Here is a 21196-nt window from a genome sequence, read left to right on the forward strand (position 1 = left end):
TTCCCTCCATTTCTAAATATAAATATTTTTAAATATTTTAATAAAAGACTACATATAAAATAAAATAAATAAATATGTACTTTAAAATATGTATATGTACAACCATATATAAAATAGTAATGAAATCTTTTAAAAAATATTTATATTTAAAAACTGAGGGAGTACAATTTTACGTGCATACATATAATATAAAAAATAATTTGGTCACGGAGGGGCTTGTAGACTTGAACCCTCAACCTGTCGTTGATAAGAGCGACGTTCTAACCAATTGAGCTGACCCAAACAATTACGTGTACTTTTAAATTATTAAATATTCAAATATGTATTACATGCTTACGTGCATAATTTTAAAAACAATTTGGTCTCACTGGAGCACATGCATAAATCGAGAGAAGGAGTAGCTTCTGGTTTTGGCTTCAATGAAGCTTAGGTGCATATGAATATACGAGTATATAATATAAAAAATAATAAAACCCATATTAAAAAAAGAAGATAAAGTTTTAGATTAGTAGTACAATCTTACGTGCATATACGAGTATATAATTTTAAAAACAATTTGGTCTCACTGGAGCACATGCATAAATCGAGAGAAGGAGTAGCTTCTGGTTTTGGCTTCAATGAAGCTTAGGTGCATATGAATATACGAGTATATAATATAAAAAATAATAAAACCCATATTAAAAAAAGAAGATAAAGTTTTAGATTAGTAGTACAATCTTACGTGCATATACGAGTATATAATATAAAAAATAATTTGGTCTCGGAGGGGCTTGAACCCTCAACCGACGCTCTAACCAATTGAGCTACAAGACCCCGACAATTATGTTTACTTTATTATTATTAAATATTAAAATATGTTTTACAGGCTTACGTGCATAATTGTAGAAAAGAATTGGTCTCGGAGGGGGTCGAACCCTCAACCTGCGGCATATAAGACCGATGCTCTAACCATTGAGCTACGAGACCTCTACATTATTGTGTATTTTTAAATTTTAAATAATATTAAATAGTTACTGCTGTAACTGCTTAACCAATGCTCGTACTAGAGAAACATAGTAAGAGCAGTAGTTAATATTTTTTTGGACAAAGCAGTAGTTTAATTGAATTTAATAAAATAAGATGGTGCAACTAGGCTACAAGACCTCCAAGCTTCTAAGACCAACTTCAACGCACGATCACAAACAAACGTTCGACTTATTCGGATTTTATCCATTTAGATCATGAAAGTGAATAACGGATAGACAAACGTGTTTGACAAGAGCATATGCGCCCAATGATGCTGCATCATTTTGTGAGTTATTCATCCTTAGTCATCGGACACCTAGGAGGGGCGACCACCGCTGGCGTTGATGACGAGCACACAACCGATGTAGCTATTGAGTGAGGTCGAGAGAAAGAAGAGAGCGACCACACGCCCGCCACGCACGTAGCAGCAGCGAAACAAATGGAAGAGGGACGCGCGCAACGCTGGCGGGTGGAAGAGGAACTCCTAGTGGAGTCGTCGAGCAGGCAACTCTTGGTAGCGATGTCTCCGATGATCGCGAGGTCAACGTCCAGTAGCCCTGGCGTCCCCCTGGCTGACTCGTCTCCCGGAGGCCTGGCACCCCGGTAGCTCCCGACATCGGCAACAACTGACCATGCTTGAGCCACGGACTGGGCCGAGGAGAGGACGTGAAAATGTAATTTGAAAACACAAGACCGTCGGTAGTGGTCATTCTTCCTTTTTTTGAGCGAAAAGCATCTAAGCTTTATTGAAATTTAAAAGTTTATATGAATGGAGTTCATATCATGAGGAGCTCCCAACCACATATGTCTTCCGGTTTAGTGGGTGTTCTTGCACACAGGTTGGCGGCAGCTCCTCGTTGAGACAGATTCAACTATTGGGCCGCCATCAAGGTCAGTTTCACGCGGGTTCTTGTTTTTGATAATAATATTTAGATATTACAAAAAAGAAGTTTGGATTTTACATTTTTGTTCGTGTTTGCTAAATATGTTTTCATTTTAATAAAATATTTGAATTTTCACATTTTTTCCAAAAAATGTTCGGAAGCTCTTCAAGAATTAATAAGAATTTAGAAGACAGATTCAACTATTGGACCACTATCGATGTCAGTTCCAGCCGGGTTTTTGTTTTTGAAAATAATATTTAGATATTGCAAAAAAGAAGTTTGGATTTTCAATTTTTGTTCGTGTTTGCAAAATATGTTTTCAATGTTTCCGAAAAAAGTTCAGAAACTCTTCAAGAATTAATAAGAATTTAAAATTGTGTTCACATTTTGAAAATGTTCATAATTTTTTAAAAAGTTTTGAAACTAATTTTTTTGTTCGTATTTCCAAAAATGTGAAGGAGTAGCTTCTGGTTTTGGCTTCAATGAAGCTTAGGTGCATATGAATACACGAGTATATAATATAAAAAATAATAAAACCCATATTAAAAAAAGAAGATAAAGTTTTAGATTAGTAGTACAATCTTTTTAATTATTAAATATTAAAATATGTATTACAGGCTTACGTGCATAATTTTAGAAAAGAATTGGTCTCGAAGGGGGTCGAACCCTCAACCTGCGGCATATAAGACCGATGCTCTAACCATTGAGCTACGAGACCTTTACGTTATTGTGTATTTTTAAATTCTTAAATAATATGAAATAGTTACTGCGGTAACTGCTTAACCAATACTCGTACCGATGCTCTGACCATTGAGCTACGAGACCTCTACAATAATTTTTATTTTTATTTTTGAATCATTAAATATTAAATAGTTACTGCTGGTTAACCAATACTCTCCTACATACAGAGAAACATAGTAAGAGCAATATTTTAAATTATCTTGGACAACACTACCCAACGACGCCGCACCGCAAGACTGAGCTAATCACCATCTATACCTATTAATAAAAGAAATATGTATTCTTAGTCCGTCGTGTTATTTTATAAAAAAGCCCGTGATATTTTTAACATTAAACCCACAATACATATTAAATATTTTTTGAAATGCTCATATCTTCTAAACTGTAACGCCAAATTTAACATATTATATATAGAACGTGATTAGAAAAATATGTAGAATTTGAATATGATGTTATTTTACCTGTTAAACATTTAATAAAAATACTATCTAGGATGCAATCTTAATAAATAATTCATTATTCGCCTTTCTTTCATACCGGTACTAATTCGGATTGGGGATGAACGCGTTAACAAAATCAAGATTGGAGATGAAACTGAAGGTCGCTTGCCCGTTTCTTTGTACGTATTAAATCTACATGCAAGTCGTGTTAAAATAGAAGACCTATGAAATCTTGAACTGCACTTTTGTGGGATAAGACCATCTTTGTTTGTGCCGTAACTATAAATTCTCAGTTTATAGACATTTTTTTTATAAATTAAGAGTGTGTGTTATTTTTCTCTCACGTTGCAATGCACGGGCCTTTTGCTAGTTCTAATAAAAAAATAGTGTTGCTCTACTAATTATGTTATTTAAAAAAAGCATTGCGATGCTGAGGTCAAATCTTCTCTCTTCGTCATTCATGCATGCATGCATGTATGCAATGATGTCATCAGAATTGCTCAAAATGATTGAAATTTAAAAAGTTTTATCTTTGAAACCATTAATTCAACCGATGATCCGTTTTCGTCGTTGACTTTGTTTCTACAAAAACTTTAAAACTAGATCCCGTGTCGACATGTTTTGACAACTTTTTTTTGCTCGGACTTACCATATTTGTTGCACTTACTTGTCATATTAGTAAGTACTAACTTGTCTGATAAAAAATAACTTAATCATCATATTTTTTGGAAATTACGTATTAATATGACATCTCGACATAATCGAATGGGCAAGCACAAACAACTTTTTTGGAACAATAACATGCAAAAATATGACAACTCAACATATTTAAAACCAACGACCACAAGAAATCTTTTTTGTTTTTAGTATTTATTAGTAAATATGACAAGTAGGCATAGTTAAACTAGCAAACATACACAATATTTTTCTGGCAAAGTTGTATGTAAATATGACAAGTTAACATATTTAAATTGGCAAACCAAACTTATGACATGCGTTTATACCATGTATAATGAAAATTGCTATAAGGCAATAATCATTTGTCAAACATGGTCGTCGGGTTTAAACAAGCGTAGTTGTCAAAAATCTATACACACGGTTGCTAAGTTGACAACTAAGTTAATTAAATGTGGCTACTAAGTGTCTCATAATCTAATAACTAAATAATAGTAATCTTGCAATTATCGACGTAAAAAAAGACGTCGAAACATATCAACATGGGATCTAGTTTTGAAGATCTCGTTGTGAGAAAGCTAACGGCGAAAACGGATCGTCAATTGGATTTATAGTTTAAAAGATAAAACTAGTGAAAATTCAACATTAAAAGAATCTTTGTTGATGTGATGCTGGTGTACTAGTTTGCATGCATAGATGTTGTCCTCCTGCCCCATGTAGTCCCTGCTGCTACCTCTAGCATGTAAAACTCTCTTCCCTCCCTAATCCAACGACCCCATGCAGTATTTTTGGATCGGATGGGTCGGTGCACCCGCCGCACGCCAACACAGCCGTGCACACGCTGCAGATTAGAATTTTCCAATTATCTTTTTGAGACAAAGCAGTAGTTTAATTCAATTTAATACAGTAACATGATGCAACTCGGATACATGAGCTCCATGCTTCTAAGGCCAACTCCAACATACGACCACAAACGAACGTCCGATTTATTGGAATTTTATCCGTTCGAATCATGAAAGTGGACAATGAACAGACCGAAGCATCCGACAAGAACATATGTGCCCAATGATGCTGCATTTGGTGAGTTATCCGTCCCTGGCCATGCAACACCTAGCAGGGGCGACCACCGCCGGTGTTGATGACGGGCACGCAGCCGGTGTAGCTACTAAGTGAGGTCGAGAGCGAGAAGAGAGCCAGAAGAGGGCGACCACACACCCGCTATGCTCGCTCGCATTAGCAGTCGGACAAGTGAAAGAGGGACGCGAGCAACGCTGGCGGGTGGAAGAGGGACTCATTGTGGAGTTGATGAGCAGGCAGCTCTTGGTGGAGATGTCCCGGACGACCACGAGGTAGACGTCTAGTAGCACCGGCGGCTGTCTCGTTCCCCGTAGGCCCGACGTCTCGGCGTCTGGCGGCTCCCGACGTCGTACGATGGTGCTTCGTGGCGGCGCGCGGTGGTACTTCGGGGAGAAAGAGAGAAAAAAGGCGGAGAGAGAGAAAGGTGGGATGGGTGGGTGGCCCCCTCATGTTCACATGCAAGCGGACGAGGATGCAACAAACATTTCAAATCTAAATTACAAGCAAATTTGATCTGAAATGGGTCCAAACAAACACAAAAGGACAGAAAAATAAGATGTGTTGCTGCGTTGAGCCGTCGTATTTATTTATTTAGACTTAAATAAACAGGTACATATAAAATGAGATCGCGCCCTGGAGCTGGCCTAACCATACGACAAAGAAACAAACGGGTTATGGAGATTAACACAACTCCGTAGAGCAATCTAAAACAAGTTGATATTTCAGTACATAAATTAATCTCCACATCACACTGGTTCTTGATTGTGTTCGCGAGAGCATATATATAGTTCGAACCTTTTCATGCTGCATCGTTGATGGACTTAACCAAGCACCATCCGCCAGCCAACAATCTTACCCTCCACATCATACTGTTCTTTTCTGCTGGCCATCGTATCTCTTGTGGGAGAGCGATCACAGCCGACCGTTCCCAAGCTTGATGCATGTATGCAATAAAAGACCCAAAGAGAAAATACACGCCGACCAGAGCACTTGACTACCGCCCCAACAACCCTCGTCCGCCGCTTTCCGTGGTCGAGGCTTGTACTGGGTCGAGAGGATCTGGAGGGTGGAGCTGCATCAGCAGATTAAACAACATAGGCTTGGGCAATGTCGAGGGACACCAACCTCCGTGCTATCGACCGTGGGAAGGATTGGGTCGAACCAGGAGCAACAAAGAATTCATGGGTTCCGGCTGGGTAAGCCTCACACCTCTTGAAATGCGTGATCTAACTTGATAATATGGCTAGTATATTTGACCAATGGGCGGATAAATTTCTGCCTGCTTGACTGAATTATTGCCCGCCTAACTGTAGGATTGATCATGCGCTTGCCTTTCGGCTCACAGTTAGAATGGAAACTAGCTACATGCGAGGTACAAAAGCGCGTCATTTCTCTGGATTTTGCTAACCAAAGGTGGTAGAAACTAGAAACAATAATTTTGTTTACATATTTATGCAAATCCCTATGTTCTAATTATCCCTGAGCCAATCCTATGTTGTTGATCTGAGCTATTTCAATAGACGTGAGCAAAATTTTGTGCCACTAACTTGCGATGAGCATCTAGAAACTCTTTTTTGTTTAAACGCCGGCAACCGTTTAGGTAAAATTGAAACCCATGTGTTGCAGCTGCGAAAATAATGGGATAAGGGAAAGGGTGTCACACCAGTTAACTCTTCTAACAGTGAGCGGCCACACACTACTTGTAGGTTCGGACCGGCTAAACCTAATGGTAGTGAAAGCCAGGCCAATGTTGCATTGGATGCAAAAGATGATGAAGAGAAGGAGGAGAACCCTCACATGTCGAGTGAGTGCCTCAAAACGATGACGAGGATGTACCCTGAATTGGTTGATGAATTCAGCAAACAAGCAATGGAGGATGAATACCCAAAGGAGCCACCCGACCCTGCTACATTTGATGACACTGATGATGAAGAGAAGGAGGAGAACTCTCACATGTTGCTTCCAGACGGATACGTTGGTGAGGACATGCCAACAATTGAGTGTATAGGAATGATCCTAAGCTTACTCGTGGAACAATATTTGAATCGACGATGGACTATCGGAATGCGCTGACTACATACTGCATTCTCACTCAAAATGATTTTGTGATTGACAAGAGTGAACCCAGAAGGTTTACAGTTGACTATCCATATGAGAGGTGTAGGTGGAGGTATCATGCCTCCCGTATGCGTAAAAGTCAATTTATTTAGGTATTCAATTTTGCAGACAACATTATTTTAATGATGCTTGATCCCTTCTATTTGATACACTTTTTTCATCGAATCAGGTTAAACAGAACCCACATACGCACACTTGCCCAGCAGGAGGGGGGGGGGAGTCCCAAAGAACAAAATTAGCAAAAACTAGGTGGGTGGTGATAACCCACAAGAACAAAATTAGCAAAAACTAGGTGGGTGGATCGTTTGTAGCCCTTTTTGTTAAGTAAGAGTGTCGAATCCAACGAGGAGCTAAAGGTAGAATTAGTATTATCTCAAGTTCTATCGACCACCGATACAACTCTACGCATGCTAACACTTACTTTAACTAGAACAGGTATGAAATTACTTTGCGGGAAGAAAACTAAAAGTATTTAGTAGGATAAAACTACAAGTAATTTGCAAGATAATAAAAACTAGTTGTTTAGTAGAAAGATTTTTATAACACAAGAGAAAGATTGTCCATAGGCAGTTGAATATAACACGATAGATACTTATCATATGCAATGAGGGAGAGGCATACACTAACACTCTTTTCGTATTTCGATCTCTAGCAAGCATCCGCAACTACTATAGATCATTAAGGTAAAACCCAATCACAGCATTAAACATCAAGAACTCTTTACTCCCAGACGCAAACAACCCCTTTACTCGGGTGTAAACTTCTGTCACTCTAGCTATCCACTATAACCGAATCATGAACGTATTGCAACACCCTCCAGCGGGAATCCCCCACGTGTGCGTGGCACAGAAGTCACCTTAGAACAACACCATGTTACCATATAACTCATATCAATCACACCATACCAGAATTAACCCATAGGACAAAATAAATCTAATCAAACATCATAGAATATCCATACATCATTGAATAATAATATAAGAGGTTTTATGCCGCTTCAAAGAGGGGGGAGAGTTGGTGGTGACGGCGGCGAAGTTGTTGGTGTAGATTGTCGTCACGATGGTTGCGCCGACGGCGTTTCGGTGCCACGGAGAGAGAGGGGGAGAGAGCGCCCCTTCTTCTTCTTCTTCTTCTTCCTTGGTCGCCCACCTAGATGGAAGGAGAGTTTCCCCTCTAGTCCATGGACTCCATGGCTCCCGGAGGGCAGGTGCCCCTCCTCGAGTGGATCTCTCTCTCTCTCTCTGTTTCTTTCCTGTTTTCGCTACTATTTTCTGACCCCTTCACCGTTTATTAAATATCCGGAGATCCGTAACTCCTATTGGGCTGAAATTTTGAGGGGGCTTTGATGACGCACAAGTATAGGGGATCAATCGTAGTCCTTTCGATAAGTAAGAGTGTCGAACCCAACGAGGAGCAAAAGGATTTGACAAGTGGTTTTCAGCAAGGTAAAATGTGCAAGCACTCAAATTGTCGGTAACAAGTGATTGTGTGGTGAGATGATTCGTAGCAAGCAACAAGTAACAAAAGTAGCAACGGTGCAGCAAAGTGGCCCAATCCCTTTTGTAGCAAGGGACAAGCCTGGACAAAGTCTTATAGGAGGAAAAACGCTCCCGAGGACACACGGGAATTTCTGTCATGCTAGTTTCATCATGTTCATATGATTCGCGTTCGTTACTTTGATAGTTTGATATGTGGGTGGACTGGCGCTTGGGTACTGCCCTTACTTGGACAAGCATCCCACTTATGATTAACCCCTCTCGCAAGTATCCGCAACTACGAAAGAAGAATTAAGACAAAGTCTAACCATAGCATTAAACTAGTGGATCCAAATCAGCCCCTTACGAAGCAACGCATAAACTAGGGTTTAAGCTTCTGTCACTCTAGCAACCCATCATCTACTTACTACTTCCCAATGCCTTCCTCTAGGCCCAAATAATGGTGAAGTGTTATGTAGTCGACGTTCACATAACACCACTAGAGGAAAAACAACATACAACATATCAAATTACCGAACGAATACCAAATTCACATGACTACTATTAGCATGACTTATCCCATGTCCTCAGGAACCGAAGTAACTACTCACAAAGCATAGTCATATTCATGACCAGAGAGGTAATGAGTAGCATCAAGGATCTGAACATAAACTCTTCCACCAAGTAATCCAACTAGCATCAACTACAAAGAGTAATCAACACTACTAGCAACCTTACAAGTACCAATCGGAGTCGCGAGACGGAGATTGGTTACAAGTGATGAACTAGGGTTTGGAGATGAGATGGTGCTGATGAAGATGTTGATGGTGAAGAGTCACCTCCGATGAGAGGAGTGTTGGTGATGACGATGGCGACGATTTCCCCCTTCGGGAGGGAAGTTTTCCCGGCAGGATCGTCCTGTCGGAGCTCTAGATTGGTTCTGCTCAAGTTCCACCTCGTGGCGGCGGCGAAACCACGAAAAAGCTCCTCCTTGATTTTTTTGGACGAAACCCTTCATATAGAAAAAGAGGGGTCCAGTGGGCCAGCAGGTTGCCCACAAGCCCTCATGGCGCGGCCTGGGGGGGGGGGTGGCCGCGCCGTGCAGTCTTGTGGCGACCTGCACACGCCCCTCTGGCACTTCTTCGGCCTAGTATTTTTTATAAATCCGGAAAAAATCCTCGTTCATTTTTATGGCGTTTGGAATTGCGCAGAATATGTATCTCAACTTTGCTCCACTTTCAGGCCAGAATTCCAGTTGCCGGCATTCTCCCTCTTCATGTAAATCTTGCAAAATAAGAGAGAAAAGGCATAAGAATTGTACCGTGAAGTGAAATAACAGCCAAAGAAGCGATACATATCAACATGAAAACATGATGCAAAATGGACGTATCAACTCCCCCAAGCTTAGACCTCGCTTGTCCTCAAGCGAAAGCCTAGCTCAATAAATATGTCCACATGTTTAGGGAGAGAGGTCTCGACAAAACAAGATACAAACATGCATGCATCATGATCAAGATAATAACATCAATACCAACATATAATCTCTCATGCTAAAGTGATAATTCCTTCACAAAGTAAAGCATGGATCAAGAACCTTACCGAGAAGTAACAACCGATAGCCTTTAGTCATTGAAGCAATTGCAATTTATCACAACATGAGAAAGAGTCAAATAAGAGCTTGTAAAGCAAATCCACATACTCAATCATATTTTCATTCTCTACAATTGCTACAACTCACGTGGTACTCATGAGATCAAACTTTCAGCTGAACACAGAGAAAGATAGGGGCTTATAGTTTCGCCTCCCAACCATTTACCTCAAGGGTAATGTCAACAATAATAATTCATGAATACTTACCTCCAAGTTGACATATGAATATAGATCTTTCCCAAGCATATGACGTTAGCCAAGGCAAAGGCGAAATAAGGAATTGGTGAGGATCACCATGACTCTTTCAAGGGAAAAAAGTAAAGGTACAAGATAGACCCTTCGCAGAGGGAAGCAGAGGTTGTCATGCGCTTTTGAGGTTCGGGTGCGTGTCCTCTTAGTGCGGAGGAACGTCAATTTATATTGCCTCCTGTGATAAAGAACTTTATTATGCAGTCTGTCGCTTTTATGTCTTCCTCATCACAGGTTCGTATAAAGCTTATTTTCCACACACTAATAGATCATACATATTAGAGAGCAATTTTTATTGCTTGCACCGATGACAACTTACTTGAGGGATCTTATTCAATCCATAGGTAGGTATGGTGGACACTCATGGCAAAACTGGTTTGAAGGTTTATGGATGCACAAGTAGTATCTCTACTTGGTGCGGGAGGTTTTGGCTAATATGAGGTGGAAGCAATCGTCACATGCTAAGGGATCTCTAATCATATAACATTGTTCAAAGCCAAGCAAACACAATTCATTACGTTGTCTTCCTTGTCCAACATCTACTTCTAGGCATGTAATAGTTTAGTGAGTGTTCACAATCATAGATGGTGTCAGAGATGATATACTTATATGTGAACCTCTCCTTCTTTATCACTTCCTATTACTTGCAACAGTGACCAAGGTCTACGTTTGCCTACCCTCAACAAGTTTCAATCCTCATCCATTTTATATGTGAAGCCATCACTTCCCATAGGATCATTACATGATCTTTCATGCTTTTGTTCTATTCTCACTCTTTTGATCATGGCAAGAGGCAAAGCCCTTCAACTAAGACACTCTTTATTATATGGCTCACGAGCTCGAATACATCGCGGGTGACACAAAGCAAAACTGAAGACTAAAACACTAAGACTTTTAATCTACTAGAGAAAAATAAAATTGAAAAGGAAAACTAAAACAAAGGTAAAGGCAAAAGATGTGATGGTGATACGATACCGGGGCAGCTCCCCCAAGCTTGGCACAAGCCAAGGGGATTGCCCATGCCAATGCCCAGTTATCTTCCTTTGGTGGTGATGGTGGAGGAGTTGTTGAAGAGGTCTTGATCTTGTTTAATTTCCACTTGAGCATAAAATTCTGCTCCCTCAGATCATCATTTTCCTCTTCAAGCTTCAACACCCTTTGGCATAATTCCTGCTTACTCTCCTGCAAGAAACGAGAAGGGATAAACAAAGTCTTAGACTTATTCCTTGAGTCAGGGAGGCTCGACTTCTTGAACTCCACATGAGTGTGCCCAGGTTGAGGTAGAGGAGCCTCCTCTTCATCGGAACTTGTTTGTTCCTTCCCCTTCGGATCATAATCTTCTTCCTCATCAGTTGTCCAGCCATAAGGATCCAAGTACCCATAGACCTTGGGGTTAGCAAGGTAATCAGCCACATAGCTCCCCCCTCTGAATCCCGAGAAGACATCTTGACCTAGATCTGCGGCAGAAAACAGGCTCGAAACGAAAAACAGAGGAAATTTGCGTGATGCAGGGGTCAGACCAAACAGAAGTATATATAATGATTTTTTCCAAACCAGAAGGAGTACCCCGCATGAAAACGGAGTCCGGGAGGCGCACGAGGTGGCCACAAGCCCTCATGGCGCGGCCAGGGGGTGGACCCGCGCCGTGCAGGCTTGTCGCCTCCTCGTGCACTTTCCGGACTACTTCCAAATTTTTTATTTTTTTCAAATATTCTAAAACGGAGAAAATTTCCTACTGGAAAAGTTTTGGACTCTGTTTTCTTACCGAATCACATACCTCTTCGTTTTTGGAGTCTGAAACAGGCTGATAAACATCCCTTAGGTATTCCTCCGGAGTTATGGTATTGATGATATTGCTTTCATCATTTATGGGAATACATGAGATATAATGCTTGATTCTCTGCCCATTTACCACTCTCGGACAATTACCTTCCGTGTTGTTGATCTTGATAGCACCGGAACGATATACTTCCTCAACAACATAGGGACCTTCCCATTTGGAGAGAAGCTTGCCTGCAAAGAATCTTAAACGAGAGTTATATAGCAAGACATAATCACCTACATTGAAATCACGCTTTTGTATCCTCTTATCATGCCACCTCTTAACCTTCTCTTTGAACAGTTTGGCATTCTCATATGCCTGAGTTCTCCACTCATCAAGCGAGCTAATATCAAATAACCTCTTCTCACCGGCAAGTTTGACATCAAAGTTGAGCTCTTTGATTGCCCAATAAGCTTTATGCTCTAGCTCAAGAGGTAAATGACATGCTTTACCGTACACCATTTTGTACAGAGACATGCCCATGGGATTCTTATAGGCAGTTCTATAAGCCCACAGTGCATCATCGAGCTTCTTAGACCAATTCTTTCTAGATCTGTTGACAGTCTTTTGCAGAATCACTTTAATCTCTCTATTATTTAGCTCTACTTGACCACTGGACTGAGGGTGATAGGGGGACGCAATTCTATGGTTGACATCGTACTTAGCAAGCGTTTTACGGAAAGCACCATGAATGAAGTGTGAACCACCGTCGGTCATTAGATATCTAGGGACTCCAAATCTAGGGAAGATAACTTCTTTCAGTATCCTGATAGAGGTGTTGTGATCAGCACTACTAGTGGGGATAGCTTCTACCCACTTAGTGACGTAATCAACAACAACTAAGATGTGAGTATACCCATTGGATTTTGGAAAAGGTCCCATAAAATCAAAGCCCCAAACATCAAATGGTTCAATGACAAGTGAATAGTTCATAGGAATTTCCTGATGTTTGCTAATATTACCTATTCTTTGACATTCGTCACAAGACAAGAAAAACTTACGGGCATCCTTGAAGAGAGTGGGCCAATAGAAACCTGATTGCAATACCTTGTGTACAGTTCTATCTCCCGCATGGTGTCCTCCGTAGGCCTCAGAGTGACACTTCTGTAGGATCTGTCCCTCTTCATGTTCAGGTACACAACATCTAATAACACCATCTACTCCTTCCTTATAAAGGCGAGGATCATCCCAAAAGTAATGTCTCAAGTCAAAGAAGAATTTCTTCTTTTGCTGGTACGTGAAGGTAGGTGGTATGTATTTGGCAACGATATATTTTGCATAATCAGCATACCACGATGCACTATGTGAAGCATTGATGACATTCAGTTGCTCAATGGGAAAGCTGTCGTCAATAGGTTGTGGGTCATCAAGAACGTTCTCCAACCTAGACAAGTTATCAACACCCTTTCTGTCGACAACGTGCAAATCAAACTCTTGTAGCAAGAGAACCCATCTAATAAGTCTAGGTTTAGCGTCTTTCTTCTCCATGAGGTACTTAATAGCAGCATGATCAGTGTGAATAGTGACTTTGGAATCAACTATGTAAGACCTGAACTTTTCACATGCAAACACGACTGCTAAAAATTCCTTCTCCGTAGTGGCATAGTTTCTCTGGGCACTGTCTAGAGTTTTACTAGCGTAGTGAATAACATTCAACTTCTTATCGACTCTTTGCCCTAGAACAACACCAACATCATAATCACTAGCGTCACACATGATCTCAAAAGGTAGGTTCCAATCAGGTGGTTGAACAATAGGTGCAGTTATCAAAGCCCTCTTAAGTATTTTGAAGGCTTCCTCACAATCATCGTCAAAGACAAAAGGAATATCCTTTTGCAAGAGATTGGTAAGAGGCCTAGAAATCTTAGAGAAGTCTTTAATGAACCTTCTATAGAAACCAGCATGACCAAGGAAACTTCTTATACCTTTGATATATGTGGGGTATGGCATTTTCTCGATTGCATCAACCTTAGCCTTATCGGCTTCAATACCTCTTTCAAAAATTTTATGTCCTAAGACGATGCCTTCATTAACCATAAAGTGGCACTTCTCCCAATTCAAGACAAGATTGGTGTCTTTACATCTCTACAAGACTCGATCAAGGTTGCTGAGGCAATCATCAAAGGAAGACCCGTAAGAGGAGAAGTCATCCATGAAAACCTCAACAATATTTTCACAAAAGTCAGAGAATATAACCATCATACATCTTTGAAAGGTGGCAGGTGCATTACATAAGCCAAAATGCATACGTCTATAAGCAAAGGTACCGAAAGGGTAGGTGAAAGTGGTTTTCTCCTGATCAGATTGTGCAACTGGTATTTGGGAGAAACCAGAATAATCGTGTAGAAAGCAAAAGTGCGTGTGTTTGGACAGCCTTTCTAGCATTTGGTCGATAAAAGGCAAAGGGTAATGATCTTTCCTAGTGGCTTTATTCAATTTCCTAAAATCAATCACCATCCTATAGCCAGTAATAATCCTCTCTGGGATCAATTCATCCTTATCATTAGGGACAACGGTAATGCCTCCCTTCTGAAGGACGCAATGCACCGGACTCACCCAATCACTATGAGTAACATGATAGATGATACCTGCTTCCAGGAGCTTTAGTATTTATTTTCTTACTACTTCTTTCATCTTAGGATTTAATCTCCTTTGATGATCAGCAACTGGTTTGAAATCAGGATCAGTTTTAATCTTGTGCTGGCATAGAGTAGGACTAATGCCCTTAAGATCATCAAGAGTATATCCAATAGCAGCACGGTGCTTCCTCAGAGTTAGTTTTAATCTTGTGCTGGCATAGAGTAGGACTAATGCCCTTAAGATCATCAAGAGTATATCCAATAGCAGCACGGTGCTTCCTCAGAGTTTTTAGTAACTTCTTTTCTTCATGCTGTGAGAGGCTAGCACTAATAATAACAGGATATATCTCATTTTCATCAAGGTAGGCATACTTAAGAGTATTAGGCAACTGTTTAAGCTCGAACACAGGATCACCCTTTGGTGGGGGTGGATCCCCAAGCAGTTCAACAGGCAAGTTATTCTTAAGGATAGGATATTGTTCTAAGACAACTCTATCTATCTCATCCCTTTCATCCATATGCATATCATTTTCATGCTCAAGCAAGTATTGCTCTAAGGGATCAGTAGGAGGCACGGCAATAGAGGCTAAGGCAATAGTTTCATCCCTACTAGGCAACTCCTTTTCATGAGGTTGTCTACCAAACTTAGAGAAATTGAACTCATGTGACACACCTTCAAAGCCAACAGTGACAGTTTGCTTCTCACAATCAATATGAGCATTGACAGTATTGAGAAAAGGTCTACCAAATATGATGGGACAAAAGCTATCTGGTGCGGTAGCAAGAACGAGGAAATCAGCAGGATACTTCGTTTTACCACACAAGACTTCAACATCCCTAACAATTCTCACAGGCCAGATAGTATCTCTATTGGCAAGCCGAATAGTGACATCAATAGGCTCTATCTCAACAGGTGCAATCTCATCTTTGATTTCATCGTATAAGGATTGAGGTATTGCACTAACACTAGCACCCACGTCACATAAGCCATGATAACAATGATCTCCTATCTTAACAGAAACCACAGGCATGCCAACAACAGGCCTATGTTTGTATCTAACGTGAAGTTTAGCAATTCTAGCAGCATCTTCACAGAAGTGAATATTATGTCCCTCAACATCATCGGACAGAAGATCTTTGATAATAGCAATGCTAGGTTCAACTCTAATTTGCTCAGGGGGTGTAGGTGTTCTAATGTAGCCTCTATGTATCGCAGTTGAAGCTTTAGAATGATCCTTTATCCTAATAGGGAAAGGTGGTTTCTCAATGTAAGCACTGGGAACAACATGATCATTATAGGCAATGACTTTCTCTTCAACTGGAGTGGGTTTAACTACATTGACTTATAAAGGAGGATGATATTTAAACCACTTCTCTTTGGGGAGATCAATATGAGAAGCAAAGGATTCACACAATGAAGCTATTATCTCAGAGTCAAGTCCATACTTAGCGCTAAAATCACTAAAGATATTTGTCTCAACAAAGGATTTAACGCAATCAAACGTGAAATTCATACCTGACTCCTTACCTTCTTCAAGCTCCCAATCTTCAGAGTTGCGTTTAATTCTCTCCAATAAATTCCATTTGAAGTCAATATCTCTCTTCATAAAAGAACCGGTACAAGAAGTGTCAAGCATGGTGCGATCATCATCAGGAAGCCGAGCATAGAAGTTCTGAATGATAATTTCTATCGAGAGCTCATGATTGGGGCATGAATATAGCATTGGTTTAAGCCTCCCCCAAGCTTGAGCGATGCTTTCTTTGTCACGAGGCCAAAAATTGTAAATATAATTTCGACCACAATGTACTAAATGCATAGGATAAAACTTTTGATGAAATTCCAATTTTAACCGATTGTAGTCCCATGATCCAGTATCATCACATAGCCTATACCATGTCAACGCCTTATCCTTCAAAGATAAATTAAAGGCCTTCTTCTTGACCTCATCCTCGGGCAAACCTGCAAGCTTAAATAAACCACAAACTTCATCTACATAGATTAGATGCAAGTCTGGATGTGATGTTCCATCTCCTGTAAAAGGATTAGCCAGCAGTTTCTCAAGCATACCCAAACAAAATTCAAAGAAAATATTTTCAGTAGGTGCAGAAGGTTGAGGAGCAACTATTTGTGCTTCCGTTCGAGGTGAAGATACCCCAAACAAGCCCCTCAAAGGATTAGTAACCATAGTGACAAGTGACAATAAATTTCAGCACACTATATGAATGTTTCCTTACCAAGTTCCACTTACCAAAGGCGCTTCACTCCCCGGCAACAGCGCCAGAAAAGAGTCTTGATGACCCACAAGTATAGGGGATCAATCGTAGTCCTTTCGATAAGTAAGAGTGTCGAACCCAACGAGGAGCAGAAGGATTTGACAAGTGGTTTTCAGCAAGGTAAAATCTGCAGGCACTGAAATTGTCGGTAACAAGTGATTGTGTGGTGAGATGATTTGTAGCAAGCAACAAGTAACAAAAGTAGCAACGGTGCAGAAAAGTTGCCCAATCCCTTTTGTAGCAAGGGTCAAGCCTGGAAAAAGTCTTATAGGAGGAAAAACGCTCCCGAGGACACACGGGAATTTCTGTCATGCTAGTTTCATCATGTTCATATGATTCGCGTTCGTTACTTTGATAGTTTGATATGTGGGTGGACCGGCGCTTGGGTACTGCCCTTACTTGGAAAAGCATCCCACTTATAATTAACCCCTCTCACAAGCATCCGCAACTACGAAAGAAGAATTAAGACAAAGTCTAACCATAGCATTAAACTAGTGGATCCAAATCAGCCCCTTACGAAGCAACACATAAACTAGGGTTTGAGCTTCTGTCACTCTAGCAACCCATCATCTACTTACTACTTCGCAATGCCTTCCTCTAGGCCCAAATAATGGTGAAGTGTTATGTAGTCGACGTTCACATAACACCACTAGAGGAAAAACAACATACAACATATCAAATTAACGAACGAATACCAAATTCACATGACTACTGTTAGCATGACTTATCCCATGTCCTCAGGAACCAAAGTAACTACTCACAAAGCATAGTCATATTCATGACCAGAGAGGTAATGAGTAGCATCAACGATCTGAACATAAACTCTTCCACCAAGTAATCCAACTAGCATCAACTACAAAGAGTAATCAACACTACTAGCAACCTTACAAGTACCAATCGGAGTCGCGAGACGGAGATTGGTTACAAGTGATGAACTAGGGTTTGGAGATGAGATGGTGCTGATGAAGATGTTGATGGTGACGAGTCACCTCCGATGAGAGGAGTGTTGGTGATGACGATCGCGGCGATTTCCCCCTCCGGGAGGGAAGTTTCCCCGGCAGGATCGTCCTGCCAGAGCTCTAGATTGGTTCTGCTCAAGTTCCGCCTCGTGGCGGCAGCGAAACCACGAAAAAGATCCTCCTTGATTTTTTTCTGGACGAAACCCTTCATATAGCAAAAGAGGGGGGCTAGTGGGCTAGCAGGTTGCCCACAAGCCCTCATGGCGCGGCCTAGGGGGTCGTCGGGCCGTGCAGACTTCTGGCCACCTGCACGCGCCCCTCTGGCACTTCTTCGGCCCAGTATTTTTTATAAATCCGGAAAAAAATCCTCGTTGATTTTTACGGCGTTTGGAGTTGCACAGAATAGGTATCTCAACTTTGCTCCACTTTCAGGCCAGAATTCCAGTTGCCGACATTCTCCCTCTTCATGTAAACCTTGCAAAAGAAGAGAGAAAAGGCATAAGAATTGTACCGTGAAGTGAAATAACAGCCAAAGAAGCGATAAATATCAACATGAAAACATGATGCAAAATGGACGTATCAGGCTTTATCAGGAAATTATCTTTCTTACAGCGAAAGAAGGGCCCCAACGGATTTATGGGGTGGTCCCAAGCCATCAGGGTGCGACCACCCTCCTAGCCGTGCCCTATAGGCTTGCGATTACCTCGGGCACCGCCTTGTGTTTATTCTTCTTCCCAAAATCCACATATATTTCAAAATAAATGCATGTAAAGTTTTATCATGTTTGGACTCCGTTGGCATTTTTGCAAAACCTGCAAAAGAATAGGAATTAACAGTAGGCAGTGGATCAGTAAGTTAGTCCCAAAAATATTATATAATGTTGCCAAAGTATATGAAAGTTTTAGAGTATTGACATGAAACAATCAAAAATTATAGATACGAGGGAGATGTATCAACATCCCCAAGCTTAATTCCTGCTCATCCTTGAGTAAGTAAATGATAAAAACGATAATTTTTGATGTGGAATGCTACCTAACATAATCTTGAAGAAATGTCTAATCATGTCATGAATATTAAGATGTGATTCAAGGCAATAGTCTATCATCCATACTCAGGTTTACTAGCAAACAATCATGTCCTTTCAGAATAACAATGCTAAAGAACACTACCGCTACAATTTCATATAGCCTGTCACACTTAGTCTTCCTAGCATAAAGTATAAATCATTAGCACCCCGGTGTCAAACCAAGCAATTGGATAGTACTTTTTAACGCGCTTCAACATTTTATACGTCACTCAGTACATGAGCGTGAACCACATACATAGAATATATGTGGAATACAGTATGGTGATAGGTTTGAAAGGAGTAAAAGTGGAGAAGAAAGTCTTGCACCAATAGACGGACCAACGGGCTATGGAGATGCACATCAATCGATATCAGTGCGAGGAGTAGGGATTTCCATGCAATGGATGCACTAGAGCTATAAGTGTATGAAAGCTCAACATAAGCTAAGTAGGTGTGCATCCAACTTGCTTGCTCATGAAGACCTCGGGCATTTGAGGAAGCCCATCGTCGGAATATACAAGCCAAGTTCTATAATGAAATCTTGCCACTAGCATATGAAAATGAGAACTCAGGAGACTCTCTATATGAAGAACATGGTGCTACTGTGAAGCACGAGTGTGGAAAAAGATAGTAACATTGCCCCTTCTCTCTTTTCATATTTTTCATTTTTATTTTATTTTATCTTTTTTTTCTCTTTTTTTAACTCTACCTATGTTGTCTCAATATAGCCGGTCCCAAGCCCGGGTAAAGGAGGAGGGTTGTGATAGGCTTGACGCGCCAACATCAAAACTCAGCCACTCTTATGGACATGAAACCCAAAAGATTTTTGTTGGGGTGTAACCCTCTCAGCGACGCGCCACATTGGAGCCCGGGTGTAGTGGAAAATGGACAAGGGCCGGCCCGTAACCACCCAGGTGGCGCGCCGTATCATGATCTGGATACGATGGAAAGTGAACAAGGAACGGGTCGTCGCATCCTTAGTGGCGCAATACATCGGCGCTCGGGTGTAGTGGAAAATGAGAAACGGTCTCGAATTTACTTGACGAGTGCGAAGGGTAAGGAAGCTAGTCGAGCCTAGGAGGATTCACTTAGGTAGCTGGAACGTAGGGTCTCTGACATGTAAGCCTCGGGAAATAGTTGATACAGTAGTAAGGAGAAGCATTGATATCCTTTGCGTCCAAGAGACCAAATGGAGGGGACAGAAGGCGAAGGAGGTGGAGGGTACCGTCTTCAAGTTGTGATACATGCGAACGGTTGCAAACAAAAATGGAGTAGGCATTTTGATCAGCAAGAGCCTCAAGTATGAAGTGGTAGACGTCAAGAGACGTGAGGAACATATTATCCTGGTCAAGCTCGTAGTTGGGGACTTAGTTCTCAATGTTATCAGCGCGTATGCCCCGCAAGTAGGCCACACTGAGAACACCAAGAGGGAGTTCTGGGAAGGCTTGGAGGACATGGTTAAGAGTGTACCGATTGGCGAGAGGCTCTTTGTCGTGGTTTTGTCACGATAGATGTCCTCGTGAACGGACTTAGTGGTGAGGCCATCATCGCGGTGTGGCGACTCGAAGGGGTTGATTGGGGACGAGAAACAGATTTACCCAGGTCCGGGCTCTCCAATGGAGGTAAAATCCTACGTCATGCTTTTGTGTCTATATTGATGAGAATCTCGATTACAAGGATGCCGAATCGCTAACCTAGCTCTCGAGGTTTCTTACTTGATCTTTTTGGCTCGGGGGCTCCCCTTTATATATAGGTAGAGGCCCCAAGTTTACAGCAGAGTCCAGGTCAAACTAACACTCGTGACCTACTACAAATCCATCACATATTTATTCCCAAGTTACGAAATCTTCTAGCGTCTTCTGCCCATTCGGTCTTAAGTCGCCATCTTTTCATGTTGGGACCTAAGGCGCTTTGAGTCACAGCCCCTGGCGGCCCACCTTATAGCCGCTCCTTTATAGTTTGACCTGGCCCCATAGGGAGGGTTACATCCTGGGATTATATCCCCGACATTAGGCCCTAGGTTGACTTGAACTTGTTCATGCCAAGCTATCTTGATCACGTAATGAGCCGGCAATACTGTTGTTTTCTCAATTCCTTCAACTGTCGGCTTGTTGCTTCTGCTGTCCGTTCATGACGTCACGAGTGAAAACAATTTAACGCCGTCACGATGTCATCACAACTG

The 21196-nt window shown here is 41.2% G+C and overlaps 2 non-coding genes across 2 annotated transcripts; both read right to left on the bottom strand.

The window, feature by feature from the left end:
• Nucleotides 1–893: 893 nt before the first annotated feature.
• TRNAI-UAU lies at nucleotides 894–966 on the bottom strand. The gene has a single exon. It is a non-coding gene; the product is annotated as a tRNA-Ile (tRNA).
• A 1568-nt stretch (nucleotides 967–2534) lies between these two features.
• Nucleotides 2535–2607, bottom strand: TRNAI-UAU. The gene has a single exon. It is a non-coding gene; the product is annotated as a tRNA-Ile (tRNA).
• Nucleotides 2608–21196: the final 18589 nt, after the last annotated feature.

Source organism: Hordeum vulgare, chromosome 2H (assembly GCF_904849725.1).
Source record: "Hordeum vulgare subsp. vulgare chromosome 2H, MorexV3_pseudomolecules_assembly, whole genome shotgun sequence".
Lineage (NCBI taxonomy): Eukaryota > Viridiplantae > Streptophyta > Magnoliopsida > Poales > Poaceae > Hordeum > Hordeum vulgare.